This window comes from Felis catus, chromosome A3, assembly GCF_018350175.1.
Source record: "Felis catus isolate Fca126 chromosome A3, F.catus_Fca126_mat1.0, whole genome shotgun sequence".
Taxonomy (NCBI): Eukaryota; Metazoa; Chordata; class Mammalia; order Carnivora; family Felidae; genus Felis; species Felis catus.
Genome location: NC_058370.1, coordinates 78,468,181 through 78,487,589, shown reverse-complemented (window position 1 = coordinate 78,487,589; position 19,409 = coordinate 78,468,181). Strand labels below are relative to the sequence as shown.

The window sequence follows — 19,409 nt, the reverse complement described above, 5'->3', positions numbered from 1 at the left end:
GGCCCTTGCTGGGGAACTCTACTGCCAGCGGATCTTGGCCTACAACCCCTTCTCACCAGGAGGCACATCTCCTTGGGGAGGTCTGAAGCAAGAAGGGATAGAATCTGAATCCTGGCTAGAGGGACTTTGGCAAGCTTCCTGTTCAACCCTGCACTTCACAGATGACAAAATTGAGGCTAGCTGGTCACAGGGACCCAGTAGGAAAGGGACTTGCTCAATGTCACACAGCCTGTTAAGTGTTGAGTAGGACCTGGTGCCTTGGGCCTCAAGGTCCTTTCTAAGTCATGCAGACCTATTCCTCTTGGTTTACGAAGCATGCGAGCATGGCCTGGCATGTGTGTAGATGGGAACACAGTGTTGTACCTATGGCAGGCAGGTACTCTGTCTCTTACCTCTTACTCCTTTTCAGGAGGGGAACGTAGGACCTCTGCATGTGCTCACCTTTCCCTGCCAGGCTAGTTCTAGTTCAGGAAAAAAACCTCATTGAAAATTCATTTTGAGAGGCAGGCTCAGTACAAGCCACACTTTTTTTTTTTTTTTTTTAAGCCCTACCCCCTTCTGCTTTTAAAGGAAATAAAAATCCTCAGTTCTCAGTGAGGAAGATCTTTGTCTGGTTTAAATCTTAGGAACTTTGTTTTGTCAAAAGGGTGTTTGAGATTCTGGAAGCCCCACCCTGCCCGGTTTTCAATACTCCCCACTAATCCCTTTTCACCCCGAGGCCTTGTCCACATGGTGTTCATGGTCTCCTAGCTTGTCTGGGTGAATCCTCCCAGCTCCCACCCTGAGAACCTCCTGCAACCCATGATCCCCAGGAGCGTATTATACAAGAATGTGTGTGTACAAGCACCTCCCCCCAACACTGTATGTGGGATCGAATATTCATTGTATAAGTCAAATTAAAATGTATTAACTTTCCTTCCAGATACCCCCTGATAGCAAGTTTAATTACTCTGGACATAATTAAATGAGTTTAGGAGATTAGAAATATAAGGGGGTAGTGAAGAGCATACATTTAGGGGGAAATAAGGAAAATTTAATTCTGAGTCTTTTGTCACTTGGTGGGTCGAATGCTGGGGATAAGCGAGATGGAGGAGATGCTTGGGAAGAGGTGGGATGAGGAAGGTTTTAGGAGGGTTGGGCCAGTTTGGATGTATCAGGATGTGTCAGTCTCTTACCCCACAAATGTAGAAATGTAGAAGGCTGCGTGCCTGGGCATCTTTCCTTTGATTTAGGGTGGTTTTTTCCTGTGGAGATCCACTAAACTTGGGGCAGATTGACCAAGTAGGGAGCTGGGCAAGCAAGCAGCGATGCTGAATCCTGCTCTCTCCCCTGCTTTGTTCTAGGACGTGGCCTCATCTTGCCATAGGCTTTCCGTCCCGTGGCAGGCTTTTCCAGGGACTTAAGGTCAAGTTCACAAACTTCAGAATGTCTTCAACAACAGAAGTGGCTCCCTAGAGTGTTGGCTGCTTTGTGTTTCTGTGGCTCTTGGCTTATCACACACCTTCAGGTACTTCAACCCCCTTGTAGCCCTGACTGAAGGAGCAAGGTGGAGCCAACAAGCCTAGTCCAGCTGATTAATTAGATGCTGAGTTACTCCATTAAAAACTCAGGCACACACACACACGCGTGCATGTACACACATGCTACCATGTGCACACATGCATGCACGCAAATACACTCACATTGACGCACACTAGCACATTCACACATACATATATACACTCATTTGCATGAACATGCACTCACATGTTCACATAGTCACTTATAACTCACATGCGTGAACACACACCAACACACATATGTATATACTTATATGTGCTCTTGTATGTACGAAGACATTCATACAACACACGCTCACATGCATGTACAGACACCTGCACACACAATTCATGCAGTCACATATACACACTTGTGAATATTTATTCATTTATATATATTTGCACAAATATGTGTGTATGCATACACATGTCTATACCCTTAAACACAACACACACACACACTTAGAACTTAAAGGTGAAAGTTTTGGAGGAGAAGATACCCTCTTTGTGATTAATCTTACTATAGGTCCTTCTTTTTAAAATCCAGTTTTTCAGCTGGAGGGGATGTCTTGCCTCTGAGTGGAAAAGGCAGTTGTGTTAAATTTTTCAGCTGCACAGGGCGGAAGGATATTCTTCCTTGTGGTTTAGAATTACACTCCAGAAAGTTGCAAGCAGATTTCCACACCCTTTCTGAAGGTGCCTTCCCCTACACTGGGGCTATTTTCAAGAGGTTGGACAAAGCTCTCTAAATAAAGTGTGTCTGTGTGTGTGTGTGTGTGTGTGTGTGTGTACACACACATATATATATATATATATATATATATATATATATATATATATATATATATATTTTTTTTTATAAAAGCCAAAAGAAAGCACCAAGGCACTGAATGAATAATGAAAGTGAAGGCAAAACAAGCCTGAGGAGATAAAGTGAAATTCTTTTACATTTGAGCCTTGGGTTGGGGGGTTGGGGACTGTGAGGTGCTAGGATGGTGTTTAGAAATAAAGAGTCTGTGTTATGTCTAGCGGTCCTAGTATTTTGTGTTACTCTGACCCCGGCATTGTATCATTTCAATGCAGTCGGGTGTGCAAATGTTCAGTTCTGGTGGGTGAAAGGTATTTTGTATTCAAGCCAAATCTACATTTCAGATTTGAAATGGGGGGAAGCTGGGGGAAAAAGGGGTGGGGCTGAAAGGGGGCAAAGGTCAGTGTTCACAGGTCTGAGACCATGTTTAATATCACATGACACCTTTGTCAAACAGTGTGTCACCCACCTCCCCCCTGTACACACAAGCGTCTGGGTTTCTGTACCTAAGGGACCTTTCTCTGTGTTGCCTTCCACCCAAACTCTCAGACTTGCTTTCCATAAATTAGAAGAAATGAATGAAATTTGATCTATCACTTTTTTTTTTATGTGGTGGCATGAGAAGCCCTGGAGGGTTATGTGCTCTCTTCCCTCCCTGGTCAGGCTGTCTGCTTCTCCTTCCTGGGCTCCTGTGGGCTGTCTGAGGCCTCAGGGATTGACAGGAGGCTGTGGTGGGGGCCGTGGTATTGTATTTCTTACTCACGACCTTGAAGGTGAGCCTCTGGTCTGCAGCCCAGGGTCAGGTCATCCCCTGAAACCTCAAAGGTGATGAATGAAACCCCAGGCAATCAGATGCATTTGAGACTTGAAAGTGGCAATGAAGACTCTTGGGTTCTGGGGCCATCTGGGGCCTTTCTGTGGGGGAAAAACAGAGTAGCATGGGCTAATGGCCTACCTTTCACCTTGTGGACCAGAGTTCACTGTGGCTTTGATCTTTACCTACACCCTGGTGAACGTCTATCCTTATCACCACAGTCCCCACATAAGCATTGCTACTCTGGACAAGCATCTGGAGTGGGATGGTGCAGTGACATACCTTTCTGCGTCTAGAGTCTTTGGGTCTCCCCAAAAACGCTTTATAAAAGAGGGCAAGACTGGTGGATATTGTAGTCACTTTCCTCCTTCACCTTTTGGCACCAAGTTTTAAAGACCAGGGAGGGGAGAATGAGCCACCAGAAATAGTTTCCCAGTGAAACTTCATCCGAGCTTAATGAAAGAGAGCTCTATTAATGAGCACAAACCAGCAAAGGGAGGAGGACTTCGGAGGTACATAGACCTTGGCTCCAATCCAGAGGTGTCACTCGAAATGGTGACTTCTCTGAGATCCTTCCTTTCTCATCTGGAAAATTGGGATAATAATAACTCGACTGTGAGGTTGTTGTGAATATCGTATGAGTTATTGCATACAAAGTGCCTGACATAGATTTGGTTCTCAATATATGTTAGTCATCATTTCTTAAGATTTATATTTAGCCATTATTTCAAAGAGTTAGAAGCATGAATACATGCTTGGATTTATACATAAATCCATGGGGCAAAGGCAGAGTTTTAAAATGGGCATTTGGAAGGGGGAAAACAAACATGCTCAGGAATGAGGCTTGAATTCCTTGATCAACCAACACTCCTGACCAAATCATGATTTCCCTTTTTTGGGGGGAGCTCAGAGGGGTTCTCCTCTGCTTGGTGCACTGTGGTGGGAAGAATCTCTGCAGAAACCAAGGCAGTACCTGCAGGGCAGGCCTGAAGGCCCAGTGCTCACTTTATACCTGCCGCCATTTTGACAGTTGTTCTTAAATGGATCAAGGTCGGGTTTACCTGCTTAATAATGATCTGCTTAGGTAAAGAAACAAGATGCCAGGAACAATTTGGGGAGACTAAGCACTGTACAAAAAAGCCACAGCCTTGTCCTTCCCCTATCTCCCAAGCCCCACTTTTAGGCTACCAAGATTGCTGTTTAAAATGAGATATAGAGGTGCTTGGGTGGCTCAGTCGATTCAGTGTCCAATTTGGGTCAGGTCATGATCTCTTGGTCTGTGAGTTCAAGCCCTGCGTCAGGCTCTGTGTTGACACTTCAGAGCCTGGAGCCTGCTACGAATTCTGTGTCTCCCTCTCGCTCTCTGCCCCTCCCCCACTCTTGCTCTGTCTCTCCCTCTCTCTCTTTCAAAAATAAATAAACGTTAAAAAAAAAGAGATATAATCTTCACAGTATTGCTGAGACATCACAAATCACACAGCAAACCAATAATTCCTATGTACTTGAACTTCTTAATTTGTTACTTGTTCTTTAAAAACTTTGGTCCCTTTCAGTATGGGAGATAACTTCTCGCTGCCAATTTGGAAGTCCTAAAATCAAGGGAAGAGCAAGAAAAACTGGGCAGGGAGAAATATTGTGATGTGGTAGAGGGGCCAAGAACTAGATTTCATTTCTGGCTCTGTCACTAATTAGCCACAACTAGCCATCAGATCTTAGGCAGGTAAATCTCATTCCTGCCACCTCAGTTTTTAGATCTGTAAAATAGAGTGATGGTTATCTCATGGCTTTGTTTTGACATGCACTGAGATAAAAGATGGGAAGGGAACAAAGTGCTCTGCATATTGTTTGCCACCCTTACCTATGATTCTTTCGTGAAAAGGTCAACCCAGCTTCAATTCACATGACCAACTAGCCTGGGGTTGGGACTCAGCACATTTTCCCCAAGTATTAGCAATAGTCACCAAAAACCCTAAAAAAGGTTGACATACTCAACCCAGTGGCAGTCTGGAGGGCTTGACAAACTGGTGTATGTGCCCAAGAGTTCTGTCCTCCTTAATTCTAGTATGGAAACTATAGTCCTCCAGACTCTAGTATGGAGTATGGCGGAATCTTCAGAGTAGCCCTCTGAGGCTCAGAAGAAGCCGCAAAATGAAGGACTTGTTGATATTAAACAAGGGTCAGCAAACTATAGCCTAGGGGCCAAATCCAGAGTATTACCTGCTTTTGTAAATGTTGTTTTATTGGAACACAGCCATGCTTATTCTTTTATGGATCTATGTTTGTCTAATTCTCTGACTGCTTTCAATGGCAGACTTAAGTAGTTGTGACAGACTAGCCCTCAAAGCTAGCAATATTTACTACCTGGCCCTTCACAGGGAAAATCTGCTGACCCCTAATATAGAATATAGATCAAAGTAGGCTGTCACTCAGGTCCCCTATAAATATGTGGCTTACCCAGTTATTCAGCTTATTTTACTAATGAATTCCTATTATATCTCAGGAGGGGTTAATACTGTTTCTGGGCTCAATAGTGAAACAAGGACAGTATCATTTTCTTTTATTCTCCTTTTTTTTTTTTTTGGAGTGTCCTCCCTGTAGAGATGGAAGAAAATTGACCATCTATGTGCCAGCCACTTTACTTACCATCACCTTTACTTTTTATCATAACTCAGTCAGTTAAATATTTTACCTATGGAGAAACTGATCTTCAGAGATGTTAACTAACTCAGCCAAGATCACACAGCTAGTATGGAGTGAAGCCAAATTTCAATCCAGGCCTGCCTAATTCCAAATATTAGACTCTTCCCATCAAAGGTTGCTTCCTCCTTGCTGTCTGGCCCTCCCTGTGAAATTTCCTCAGAGGCCAGTTCTAGACACCATCTATGCCTTGTAGGCATGAGCTAAAGCCGATGAGTTACCTCTTGAGGCATTCCATAGCCTCAGTTCCATTTGTGGAGTTCAAGGCTTTTCTAACTTACAGGAGGGATTTTAGGCGTCAGATTGAAAGATGAAAAAGATGTTTTTGTGGGGAGGGGATTAGGAAAATGTGACAACTTTCCCTGAATCCTAAAATCACCTTGTGGGGTGACTGCCTTGTCTCCTGTGTGAAGAGCAATTCAGAACTGTTGCAGTTCAGGATTGTCCATGGAACTACCCCAGTCTCAAATGAATCACACAGTTTCACTGCATTGGCAAGCCTTTATATACCTGCACTTCTCTCAGGTGAGGGGTAGAGATCTGATAAGTACAGACCAGGAGGACCCAAGATCCAGAAGCTCTAGTCTCATCCCATAAACATCTGTCAGTCCACCCCCACAGCCTCTCTGTCTATCCCTGCTGGCTTTGCCATCTAGGGTCTTGGCAATGACTCTGTTTTTGAAGGCAGTGGAAGAGTCCTGGATTCTGGAATGAGTCTGGACACGGGAAACTCTCTGCACTGGCTGAACTGAGCTTCTGGATGGAAGCCAACCCGGGAGAAGAGGCATCTGATCTGTGATAAGGACGAAGGGCCAAAGGCAGCTGCAGCTGCCCTTGGTCTGGCCCTTTTGCTTAATATATGGTCAGTCTTCTGATGAAAGGGCTCGGGGTTAAAGGTTGGCTCTGAGTTGACTGTTAATATACCTGCCCTCTTCTTGCTCCCTGGGGGAGGGATTTTTTTCTATAAGGTTAATTCAGGGTAAATGCATTTTAGGGGAAGGAGGAATGATAAAGACATTTCTTAAAAATTAAAAAAAAAAAGGGGAGAAGACCAATGATGAATCTATTGTACTCTGGGTTACAGACCTTAGTAGTACACATGTCTAATTCTGTAAAGGCTCAAAGCTCCCAAGCTTATGACGGGTGATAAATAAGAAATAGTAATTAAATTAAAGATGTGCGCACTGGCTTCTCTGAATTCCTGGAAGTTTGAAAATGGACTCCCCCTCCATCATGATTAAGACCCTCACTAAGGATGTTCTGTGGTAGTGAGTGGAAGAAGATGTCACAGGAGCTTCCCTATAGACTTCTCAAGCTGTCACAGTTGAGCATCTCCTTTGGGGCAAAGAGAGGTGGAGAAAGAGAGGGCCCTGGGTAGGGGCTGAGGTGGCTGTGGCTGCCTTGGCAGTAAGAAGGAGAGGCTGTAGACTAGGCAGACAGACGTTTGTGGGAGAAAGTTGGAGCTACTGGATCCTGGGTCCTCTGGGTCCATATTTATCAGATCTCTACCCTTTACCTGAGAGAAATGTGGTATATAAAGGATTGCTAATGCAATGAAACTGTGTGATTCATTTGGGACTGGGGTGGTCACATGGAACATCCATGTAAAAGCAGAGTTGACTCCTCTGGAACAACAGCTCCACCATAGGCAGGGGTGGGGGGTCACAGCAGGGACTGAAGCGGCCACTCCTTCAGCCTCAGGTAGGAACTTGGAGCCATCTGCTTACACACCCAGTGTAAGGTCAGGGAGACAGGCCATGGCTCTAGGCACAATCGGCAAAGGATACTGTGGTACATACCTCAGGTTATGTGGTTTTGAACAAATCTGAAACATTGAGATGATAACTCCTGGAGGGAGGAGGCCCTGCAGCCAGAGATGTGAGAATTAGTCTTCATGGAAGAGAGGGATCAGAGGCATTGATGGCATCTGGACGGGTCCGGGTGAGGAGGGACAGAGTCATGGGAAAGTCTGTCTCCTGCAGTCACTCGTGGGGCTGAGGGAATTGGTGTGTGTGTGGGCTGAGGTGGGAAGGGCTGAGCCTCTGACCTCTGGGTTACAGCAATGCCGTTTTCCTTCTTTCCTTAAAGAAGAAAACCACACACACGCACACACACACACACACGCACACACACACATACCAAAAAAAAAATCCCAATAGTTCATGGTCCTGTTTATTCTCAGACAGGGAGTGGATGGCCGTTCAGAGGTGTCTGACTATGCCGTCCAGCCAAGCTGACATCTGTGGGAGTTCAGGGTTTTAAATGTTTAGTCTGCATGAGACCCCCAGGTCCCAGTGGGCTCAACTCCTGATAGGCCTGACTTAGTCATCTACCCCCAGCCTCTCCTATGAAATGGAATTGTGGGGGGTTGTACAAGGAAAGCTTGGTTCCCTCTGAAGTCCAAGGGGAGGCCTGGGCAGAGGGTTGTCATCAAAGTTGTCAGGAACCTAAGCCTGTGGACTTAGTTAAGGCTGTAGGTCAGCATCTGTCCACCTCTTCCCTTCTCCCTCAGAGCTAGCTGCCATTCTCTGATATGAGGGGGCGTGGTAAGGACTGGGCCTGTCTGTCCACATGGTGCTTCATACCTCTTGCTATCACTGTACTTATACACAGCCCTGCCATTAGTTGTCAGTGTGTCTGCATCCCCTGTCCCCTCCAATGGTTCTCTTCTTTATTTCTCTTTAAATCTTCAGCTTCGAGCTCCGTGCCTGGCACAGAGCTTTTGTTCAGTAAAAACCTGGAATTGGCCCAAGCTGAACTCAGCTGAACATGCTTGTCAAAAGCCTGAAGATTTCACTGGGCATGGTGGTATGTGGGGCATCTATGGAGAGAGCTTTGCAGATCTCCGAGCTTGCCACCTATAGAGTTTCTGGGCCACAGTCATGGAGTAGCCAGTGGGTAGGGGTTGCCCTCTGACATCGCGGCTTGGCTGGGGTTGTCAGCCCATTTACTAACAGAAGAGGGACACCTGGGGTCTATGGGACAAGGAGGGGATGACCCCTGTACTGCCACTGCTTTTCTAACTGGAAGTTCTGCAGGGCTTGGGGTAGGGGACGCCATGGGAGTGCAGCAGTTTAGGTCTAGTAGTCACTTACTTAGTTCTTGTCTGCTCTGGAGTAGCCACAGTAAACCTCAGTTAAGTAAGTCTGGTTTAAAAAAATATGTTATTGCTGAGGGTCTCTTGGGTGACTCAGCAGGTTAAGCGTCCAACTCTTGATTTTGGCTCAGGTCATGATCTCACGGTTCGTGGGTTCAAGGCCTGCATCAGGCTCTGTGCTGGCAGTGTGGAGCCTGCTTGGGATTCTCTCTCTTCTTCTCTCTTTCTCTGCCCCTCCTCACCTCCAGCCCTGCTCATACACACTCTCTCTCTCTTTATGTCTCTCTCTCAAAAATAAATAAATAAACTTAAACAAAAATAATATGTCATTACTGAAAATATGCTTTTTAACCAGTTTATGTAACACTTTGCCCCTTGTAGTTTCCAGGGACTAAAGTGTGTGAAGATGCACAAAGCAGAACTGACAAATTCAGAATGCAAGTTGATTTTATACAAATCAATTAGTGGAATATAAGTTGCAGAAAGAAAGAAAGGGAAACCAAAGTTTGAACTGTGTGCTGAAATGATGTCGAATGTATTTAGCTAAATGCCTAACTTAGAGGTAAGCTCTAAGAAGAGTGTTTGTCCTTCTGGAGTTTCTCTTTGGCAGCTCCTGCAGTTTAGCTAGTTGTTGTCTGGCCATGAAGGCTCCAGGTTTGGAGATTCCACGTCTTTATGTGCCAGCAACGTCTCAGGAGATCAGCTCAGCCTCACTGCTCTTCAGTCTTTGTGGTCTGCTCAGCTGTTGATCCATGTATCTCTCCTTTTATCTAACATTTATAGTGAGCCTACTGTGTGCGTTGTTAGCGTTGTGACATTGTGAAGGTGATTCTGAAAATATGGAATGTCCATACCCTGAGGAACTCGCTGTCTAATTCAGGATTTCTCAACCTCTGCACTATTTGACATTTTGGGCCAGGTAATTCTTTGTTGTTGGGGCTGTCTTGTGCCTTGTAAGATGTTTAACAGGATCCCTGGCCTCCACCCACTAGATGCCAATGGCACTCCCTCCCTGCTCTGCCTTACCCTCAGTTGTGACAATCAAAAATGTCTCCAGATATTGCCTGTTGTCCCCTGGGGGGCAAAATCACTTCCGGTTGAGAACTGCTGGTCTAATCAGAGACAGACACTCCTGACACAGAACAATGTGTTAAGTGTTTTATTGGATGCATATTCAAAGGATTATGGAATGAGAAAGGAAGGAATAGGAGATGTTTGTGCTGTACCTTGAATGGTCCAAGAAGGTTTGTCAGGCACAGCAGGGAGGAAAGAGCATTGTATGCAGAGGGAACAGTGTGCAAGGTGCATAGGCATTATAGAGCATGGTGGGCTTGGGTAGCACAAGGAACTAGATGTGGCTGGTGTGTGGGCTGAATGATTGGGTGGGAGGAGGAAGCCAGAGAGGGAACTGGTAAAGTAAGCCAGGACCAGGTGGATTGGGGCCCTGCAGGCAATGATACACTTGGACTTCACCTTTTTTTGATGATGGAACCAATGAAAATCTTCACATTTAGTTCAGCCTGGGGTGGGGGACAGCTAAGATACCATTCATGCATTAACCAGCCAATCAAACCAAAACTAATCAAAGAGAGGTAAGTGACTTATACTTGGCCTCCCTTTTCCTTGATCACCTCCCCAACTTTAAATAGAAATTAGAAGTCAAGTGAACTGAACATAGTCTCTTAGTCATCATGTGTAAATGAAGATTTTTCCTGGGAGCATAAGGTTCGGAGTTCCTGTGGAAAAGATAGCCATGTCCCTTTCCATGTTATCGAGTTGTCACTGGGAAAGTGCTACATGTCTCTCTCCCCTTGTTGCATCTAAGTAGAGATGTGACAATTTCTCATCAGTGGAATGTGGGGTGGACACGGGGTGTGCTCCTTCAGGTCAAGACTCTCCCATGTCCTTTTCCTTTTCCATTGACCCTAGGGGAATGAAGCTTCAATGCATGGTAGAGTCACATGACAGAAGGAGCCTCAGTCCCTGAAAGACTGTGTGGGAGAGAACTGCTCACATACCAGAGCACCTTCCCAAGATTTTGCATGAGCAGGAAACAAACTTCTGTTGTGTGAAGGTACTGCATTTTGGGTTCATTTCTTCCTGCATCTAGCCTATCTAATCAAACACAGAGGCTGCATTTGCTAATCTGGTCCTAAAAACACAGATGTGCACTCTGTTGCCCACACTGAAGACTGGATATGAGGCTGAACACCACATTTGAAATGGTGATGGCTCAGGTGACTTGGGGGGAGATGAGGTGTTGACTTGATCCTCCTTTCCATTGCTTGCAGTAAGAGTCCCAGATGGTAGCTTCCCTCTGCACTTACAGCTTTCCGTCCCCACCAGCACTCCCTCTTCCCCCCAGTATTCTCTACATTCCCTTTCCCCCATTTATTAGGAAACCTCCTCATAAAAAGGTGGGAGAACACAGCCTTTGGTTTTATGCTGAGTCACCAGGCAGAGAGCTCAGTGGAGCGCCTTGGAACATATAAATGTCCATTGCTTCTTTTTTAAGGTCTGGGGCCTAACACTCCAGGCCACCTGTGTTACCTAGTCCAGTTGGCTGCATCTAAATAGTAGATTCCTTCTCGTGTTCCTGAAAACAAGAGGACTGCCTGGGGTGTGCATGTGTGTGTGCGCATGCTGGCAGGTATATGTGCTACAGGCCTGATATTAGACATAGGCAAGTGAAATATTGTCCATTTAACATATGGGGATCAGATGACTGGTCATGGAGAGTTGTAAGAGCATATGCGTGCATACCTTTTACCTCCTGGCTTGTGGGGAAAATGACCTCTAGGATTTTACGTTTAGCTTCCCATATACACATTGGTGACTGTTGGCAACAAGATGGCAGGAAGAAGGGCATTGCTTTCTGAACCCCCATTCCTAAATGATCCTTTTTGCCCAGTCTGCTTTACCCGCTTGCATACTGTTCATTAGAGGTAGAGGAGAAGGAGAAAGCAGGGGTAGTGGTGAAAAATAGAAGGGAAACTTGAGTGTGCCTTTTTCTTCTCTTTCTCTTTCTCTACCTTCAGCCATCATTAACAGAAAAATATTTTTAAAAGATCCCTTGATGGCATCCCCAAATGCGAAGGCTGACATTTTCTTAGCTGATGGCCTCCTTCGTGAAGGTATTTTGTGTCCTCCCAGCATGCCTGCTGGATCCCTGGTTTGCTGCAGTTGCTAAGGTAAATACTCTTTCCATTAAACACCACAGCCCAGGAGTGGCCTAAAGCTCAAATAAATGACCAAGGAGCAAGTTAAACATTCCCTGGGGCGATTTTAACCTATGCAATGGCTTTTTGGGAAAATTGCCTATTTTTTCATGTTTTGGCCAGGGGGTGTCTCTTATTCCCTTCTTTTTTTTCTTTTTCTTTTTTTTCTTTTTTCTCAGCTGAGTACACCTTTTCTTTCATTTATTCATGCATTGGATGAAGGGTGGAAGTAGGATTAATAAATCACAGAGGACTGCCTTCCCCCCTCCTGCTACCCCTAACTCCCATCTCAGCTCTGTATTTGTAAAGAAAGTCAGAGCAGAATACATGCATTATGTTAACTTTGGGGGGACCTGGGGCATGTAGCCAATTTGAAGAGGCCCTGCTTCCCTTTCCTGTGAAAATACCACAGCACAACAGGCACTGGAGAATGGTGTCCTTCTGGAAGATTCCTCAGACAGGAAGAAGATTCACGGATCCTGGTCCTCAGTGACATTTCAAGGCATGTGTGCCCAGAGCTTTGCAGGATGGCTTGGTTTTGCTTGTTCCCCTTTGGCTCCAGAAGGATGTGTTCACAGTCCTCAGGGGAAAAAATAGTGTCCTGACAGTGTCATGCTTCATCATTTGATTAAGAGGCCATGGGGACAACCTTATTTTATCTCAATCTTTTGTGGCCAAAGAGTCTGACTGCCTGGCAGAAGAGGCAGTGTTTGACTGAGTGAGGGAAATCAAGAGTGGGCAGTGGCCTCTTGCTGCCTGCCAGCACCCTCCCCTCCACCACCCCACCCTGGAAGAGAATGCTTCACTGAAAGTCCACTCTCAATTCTTGCCTGATTTCTGCATTTGTGGGTTTGCTACTTTGTGCAGTGTGTTTGACCTCCTGCTACATGATGTGTCCCTGTGCCCTAGAATCCAGTCTGTTCCGTCCATGCTCTTGTGTGTCTGCTGCACGTGAGATTCTCAGCAAACCACCCAAAAGTACCACTCATGACCATAGGAGTCAGGCTCTGAGGAGATTGAAGACCATGATCATAATTACTCAAGTTGGAGGTTTTCAAACCATGTTTCACAGAGATCCTGGGACAAGAAAGATTGTAGGCTATGGGTGAATAGTTCTTTATTATTGTATATATTTATTTATTTTTAATTTTTTTTTTTTTACTTTTTATTTTTGAGAGAGAGAGAGAGAGAGAGAGAGAGAGAGTGAGGGAGGGGCAGAGAGGGGCACACACACACACACACACACACACACACACACACACAGAATCTGAAGCAGGCTCCAGGCTCTGAGCTGTCAGCACAGAGCCTGACATGGGCCTTGAACCCACAAACTGTGAGATCATGACCTGAGCCGAAGTTGGACTTTTAACCAACTAAGCCACCCAGATGCCCCTGTGGGTGAGTAGTTCTATGCTGGCCAGCGTGATCTTTTTAAAAATGTGAATTGGATCATGTTATGTCACTCAGTGCACTTAGAAGAAACCTGCACCCTGAGAGTTTGGCCAGCCAGGCCTTGAATATCCTGCTCTTCTCCAACTGCAACTCATGCCCCCAGCCCTATGTGTCTGTCAGCCTCCTCTGTGGTTCTGGCCTCTGCCTCTAAGGCTCTTGCCCCACGCTTTACCTGGCTACCTTCCCTGCGTCCTTTGGGTTCCCCTTAGATGTACTTTGAGAGGCCTTCCCTGACCCAAAGACTGAGTTAGTGTCCCCAAGGTGCGCATTCATAGAGCCTTGTGCTTTTTCTCCATTGCGTGAGGCCCTACTGCAATTACTTAGGTATTTGGTGTGATTATTCGCTTAGCCTTGGTCTTCCTGCACAAACCTGTAAGACACACAGGGGCAGGGGCAAGTCTGTTCCATTTGCAGATGTATGTCTAGCCTGTGGCAAATAGTAGGTGCTCAATAAATAAGTGTTTAATAAAAGGGGGAATAATGGAGTGACACTACCTCTCTATGTCTTGTCTTCTACACACTTCAAGTTGTGTGTCAGCTGTGTAAGAGAGCAGATTAAAATAATTTCACCAGCACTCTTTTAAAAGGGAGGGCCGAGTGGCCCTTTTCAAGCCACTTGTTTAGGCAGTCCTCAAAGAGTATAGTCTTTATTTCCCTTCCTGGTGTGGGAAATTGGAGCTTCCAATCCATATGCACAGGGTCTGGATCCTGGGGATCTTGGAAGTGACCTGGATGTCCTGGAGGCTGTCCAGGGCTGGAACCAGATGAAGAGGCCCCTCTGCCCATTGCTGAGTCCTGAACTCCTTGTTCAAGCAACCCCTTTGCCAAACCACCTCAGGCTACAGCACTAGACTCCAGAGCAAGACTTGGATGGAGATATTAGAGAATAGTTCTGACACCCACCTCTTTTTTCTTCTGAAAAATCCCCACTTTATGGCCCTTTCAGGAAATACGGGAGATGAAGGCCCAGAATGTAACTGGGGCAGAAGCGGGGGGTGGGGGGGTGGCGCGAGATGGAGGAGAATTCTCATGTTTTTCGTTCTTGACTCTAAGTCAGTCTGTTTTTGTACTTGTGTCTTTTAAGCTTTTCCACATGTGCCCCAAGGGCCCATCGGTGAGTGTGTTTTATAAACTGGAAAAATGAATAAAAATAAGACCCAGAAGGGAAACACCAGAAGGAGTGTGAAGGGAAAAGTGTTAGTTCCTCTGTACCTCCCAGCTAGGCCTGCCCTGCATTTGTGGGAGCCCCAGGGTCAGGGTTATTTGGCTTTATGGGTAAAATGTGGAGTCTTCGCTCAGAGAAAGCCTCATCGGTTTTATACTTGGCCTGCTCCGTTCAGCATTAATTAACTTCAGGAAAGTAAAAAGTGATCCTTTTTTATTTGGCTATCTGGCTCCACAAACCTCATTGGCTTCCTGTCCCATAGGTGTTGGATTGATAGGACTGCAAATGTGTAAAGTCTTGCACAGGAAGCCCCCCGGCACGGCCATTCAGAGGTTCTCACCTCCCGCCGGACCCTAAATGCACGCAACCAGGAGGCCCACACCCCGTCTCTCAGTGTGCACCTGAGAAAGTAGTACCTGAAAGAAAACTCCATTTTCTTCTCTTAACACGCTTGGGCCAAAACAAGAGCCTGGGGCAAGGGGCTACTTGGAAAATAAATTCTCTAGATTGCTTGAAAAACTGATCATAGCCCAAACCCCCAAAATTTGGAAAAGCAATATATTTAGAAAGTTTGAAGAAGAACTTTGAAATAATTCCGGCAGGTTTGTGATTACCCCACCACAGTCTCTGTCTGGAACCTAAGGTTGTATCCTTTAAACCTTGCTGAGCAACTTTATCAGTAAAAGCATTTTTGAGAATGTATGCTTAGCATACGTGTATGTATGTATGTATGTATGTATGTATGTATGTATGTATGTATTTGTAATTGATGTACGCATACATTTTGTATTCATGTATTGCATATATTTAAAAGCAAACTCCTGAATGAAATTTTAAGAATTGATACAAATGGCATAAATATCTAAACAAAACCTCATTTTGATCTATTAACAATATGAAAAGCTCTTTGTGCTAAGATTATGTTATCAATAATAGTATTTTTAGTGAGAGCAATGGGGTCAGGTAGGCTCATTATTTTTGAAAATCTTGGTGTAATGCTCTGCGACACAGTGAGTCAAAAGTCTACTTCTAGAAACAGTTTTTCAATACCCGGGCTGTGATAGCTAAAAAAGTATAAGATATATAAGTCCAAATGAAAGATGGGAATTGAGGCTTTCATTTCTGAATCCCAGCCTCTGTGGAGGCATAAATTTTAATCTGTCATACTGTGCTTAAAGCAAACAAATGAGTGAGGGTGTTGCTGTCAAACTCTCCTTGTGTGAGATTCCTACCTTTCCCTGAAGACACCTTTAGTACCATATATGACACTGGTCCTTTATCCCCAAGTATCAATCTATAAAATATTAGTAAAGCTTATTTTCTTTATAATTGTGGTAGGCAGAATGTTCTCCAAAGGTGTCCATGCTCTAATCCTGGAAACTGTGAACATGTGACCTTACATGGCAAAGGGGACTTTGCAGATGTGATTAAGGTTAAGAACCTTAAAATAGAGTATCCTGGAATATCCAGGTGTGCCCAGTCTAATCCTATGAAACCTTAAAAGTGGAGAATTTTCTCTGGCTGGAGTCACAAGGATGTGACAAAGGGGAGATCAGAGAGGTTTGGAGTGTGAGAAGAAGCCAGCCCACAGTTGCTGGAGGAGTCACCATGGAAACAATGAGTAGCAAACACTGCCCCCAGCTGACAACCAGTAAGGAAACAGTGACATCAGTCCTATAGCCACAAGGAACTAAATTCTGCCAACCACTTGAATAGCTTGGAAGAGGATCCTGCCCCAGGGCCTTTAGTAAGGAATGTGGTCTTGCCCACACCTTGATTTTGGCCTTGCATGATTCTAAACAGAGGACCCAATCAAGTCCAGCTGGACTTCCAACCTCCAGAAACTGTGGGATAATACATTTGTGTTGTTTTAAGCTGCTAAATTTGTGGTAATTTGTTATATTGTAATAGAAAACTAATGCAGTTATATGTTAGAAAAACTGTAAGTAGAAGTTCTAATCTTTTCTTCCCACACCCCAGTGCTTCATCTTATGCTCCCCTTGGGGTGTGGGGACACCATTTCGAAACCACTGTCATCTAGAATTGTAGCCCCCACCTGGGAGAAGACCTGGAGATAAATTTTAGGTTATTTCTGAGCCATTCCCAACAAACCTAGAGAGTGGTGGTGTCCTGCCCAAGGGCCAAGCGGCATGCCAGTAAATCATGGATGTAACAACTTTAACGATTGCCACCTGCTCTCCAAATGTCCACCCATCGGCTCAATCAATTCTTTTCTGCCTCATAGTGATGAAAGGGAAGTGGTGATGAGGCCCAGAATCCCATCCGTCGGGTATCTGTGGCTGAAGCTTCCATTTCAAATGGAATGCCATTCTTGCTCATGGCCTGATCACATCCTTTCAGATTTTGTTGCTGGTTATACTCCTGGTGTTCACGTTGCAAACTTTTTCTGTGAGCACGACAGACGTGACGGTGCCACAGGTGTGCAGGACCCTTTCCTACTTACACTGACTCAGTGTAGGCTATCTCTGATATTTACATCAGTGGGTGAGTGAGGGCATCATCAGATGAATGAAAGCTTCGAGAGGATGAGTGACCCTGCCCAAGGTAACAAGGCCAGTGAGCCACAGAATCTACATACTTGGGGTACCTGGCTCCCACAGGAGCCTGGAAGGAGGAAGAGGCAGAAAGGGGCAGGGCCCATGTCACCAGAATCCTGGGGAGGAGAGAGCATTGACACATGGGGCAATGAACATCCCTCAGGCAGGACTGACTGAGTGGCTCTGTTCTGGTGATTGGAGGAGTCCACAGCATCAGGCCTCACTCAGCCCAAATGTATCTTGCCCATTTTTACCATCATAAACCTGCTTATCCCAGTCTGTCTCTTTGGGAGAGACAGACTATCTCTTAGCTTCTCAGTTCTTAAAAATGCCACTTTGAAATGCCTCTCCCAGGCTTATTCTAACCTTTCTTTATTCCCTCGAATTCTCATTGTGTTAATTGTTCAAAAGATTCTGGCACTTAGCGTGTGCTGCTTTGTATTTTTAGTAAAAAAAAACCCAGCACTGTCTTGACCTCTAAGGTGGACTTTATATGTTATAACTTTATATAGTGCCATGGCCCTACTGTACCTGTCACAGTGGTGCATGTGAAAGGGACTTAATAAATATGTATACATTGAATGAGTGATTGAAGAGGTGTTATTGATTTCCTCTGTTCTTCTTTTTCTCTGATTTCATGTCTTAACCAGGGTTTCCCTTTAATAACAATAATTGTGTATAGGTATAGACTTATGTATAGGTTAAAGTGGGGAATGTAAGACTCTGCAGTCCCAGCTGGATGAATGATAGTATACCCATCTCTGCCTGAATGACAAAGGCTAAATCAGTTTAAAGTCACTTTTTAAGAAGGCCAAGTTGGATTAGATTGGGCTCAGCCTTGGAAAGAGCCACAATACCAGCTCACCATTTCCATGTTGTGTCTGATTTCAGGTAGCAGCTTTGTTCCCCTTCCCCACCACCCACTCCCCCCCCCCTCCACAGCCAGGACCAGAGAGTGGAATGTGCTACTTAAAGACTGCCTCTCAAATTGAACTACCCTATGGCCCAGCAATTGCACTACCCAGGTATTTACCCAAGGATACAAAAATACTGATTCAAAGGGGCCCATGAACCCCAAATGTTTATAGCAGTGCAATCATCAATAGCCAAATTATGCAAAGAACCCAAATGTCCATCAACTGATGAATGGATAAAGAGGATGTGGTATGTATACATACATACATACATACATACATACATACATACATACACAATGGGATACTACTCAGCCATGAAAAAGAATGAAATCTTGCCATTTGCAGTGATGTGGATGGAGCTAGAGTATATTATTAATATACTCTTACTTGTTAAGCGAAGTAAGTCAGGGAAAGACAAAAACCATATGATTTCACTCATATGTGGAATTTAAAAAACAAAACAGATGAACATAGAGGAAGGAAGAAAAAAAAGAGAGAGGGAGGCAAACCATAAGAGACTGTTAATGATAGAGAACAAACTGAAGGTTGCTGGAGGGGAGGTGGATGGGAGGGTGGGCTAAATGGGTGATGGGTAGTAAGGAGGGCACTTGTGATGAGCACTGGGTATTATATGTAAGTGATGAATCACTAAATTCTACTCCTGAAACCAATATTCCACTATATGTTTAACTAGAATTTAAATAAAAACTTAAGGAAAAAAAAAAAGCCTTGCTCTCAAGCTTGGCTCCCAGCAGAATTCCCTAAAGGTCTGATCTAGCTGGGTGATGGCAGCATTGGCCATTCAACACCTGCACACACAAGCTAGTTCTGAAGGCTCACTTTGGATGGTGACACTGCCAGTGTTGGATCTGGCCCCTGAATGCCCTGACCTCACCTCAGGCTTGGCTTCATCAACTCTCAGGGTTGCACCAAACGGACCGGCTGAGTTAACACTCCCAGTGGGTAGCTCTTGCCCTTCTTAGCAGGACTGGTCTTGCCTCGACTCCCCACTGTCCAGCAAGCCAGGCCACATACCTCTGAATTCAGAGGGCGCCAAATGCATTTGGTGGGCATTCAGAGCCCACCAAAAGGACTTTGCAAATTTTCTCTCTTTTATCTCCTACACAGCTTCTGAGCTTCAGCCA

At 45.0% G+C, this 19,409-nt stretch overlaps 1 long non-coding RNA gene across 1 annotated transcript in view; it reads left to right on the top strand.

The window, feature by feature from the left end:
- Positions 1-19,409, top strand: part of LOC111559711 — a 123,272-nt gene that overhangs the window by 22,999 nt on the left and 80,864 nt on the right. Inside the window, exon 2 of the long non-coding RNA XR_006595595.1 lies at positions 1,344-1,507. This is a non-coding gene — a long non-coding RNA (uncharacterized LOC111559711). The remainder of the gene's footprint in view (positions 1-1,343; positions 1,508-19,409) is intronic.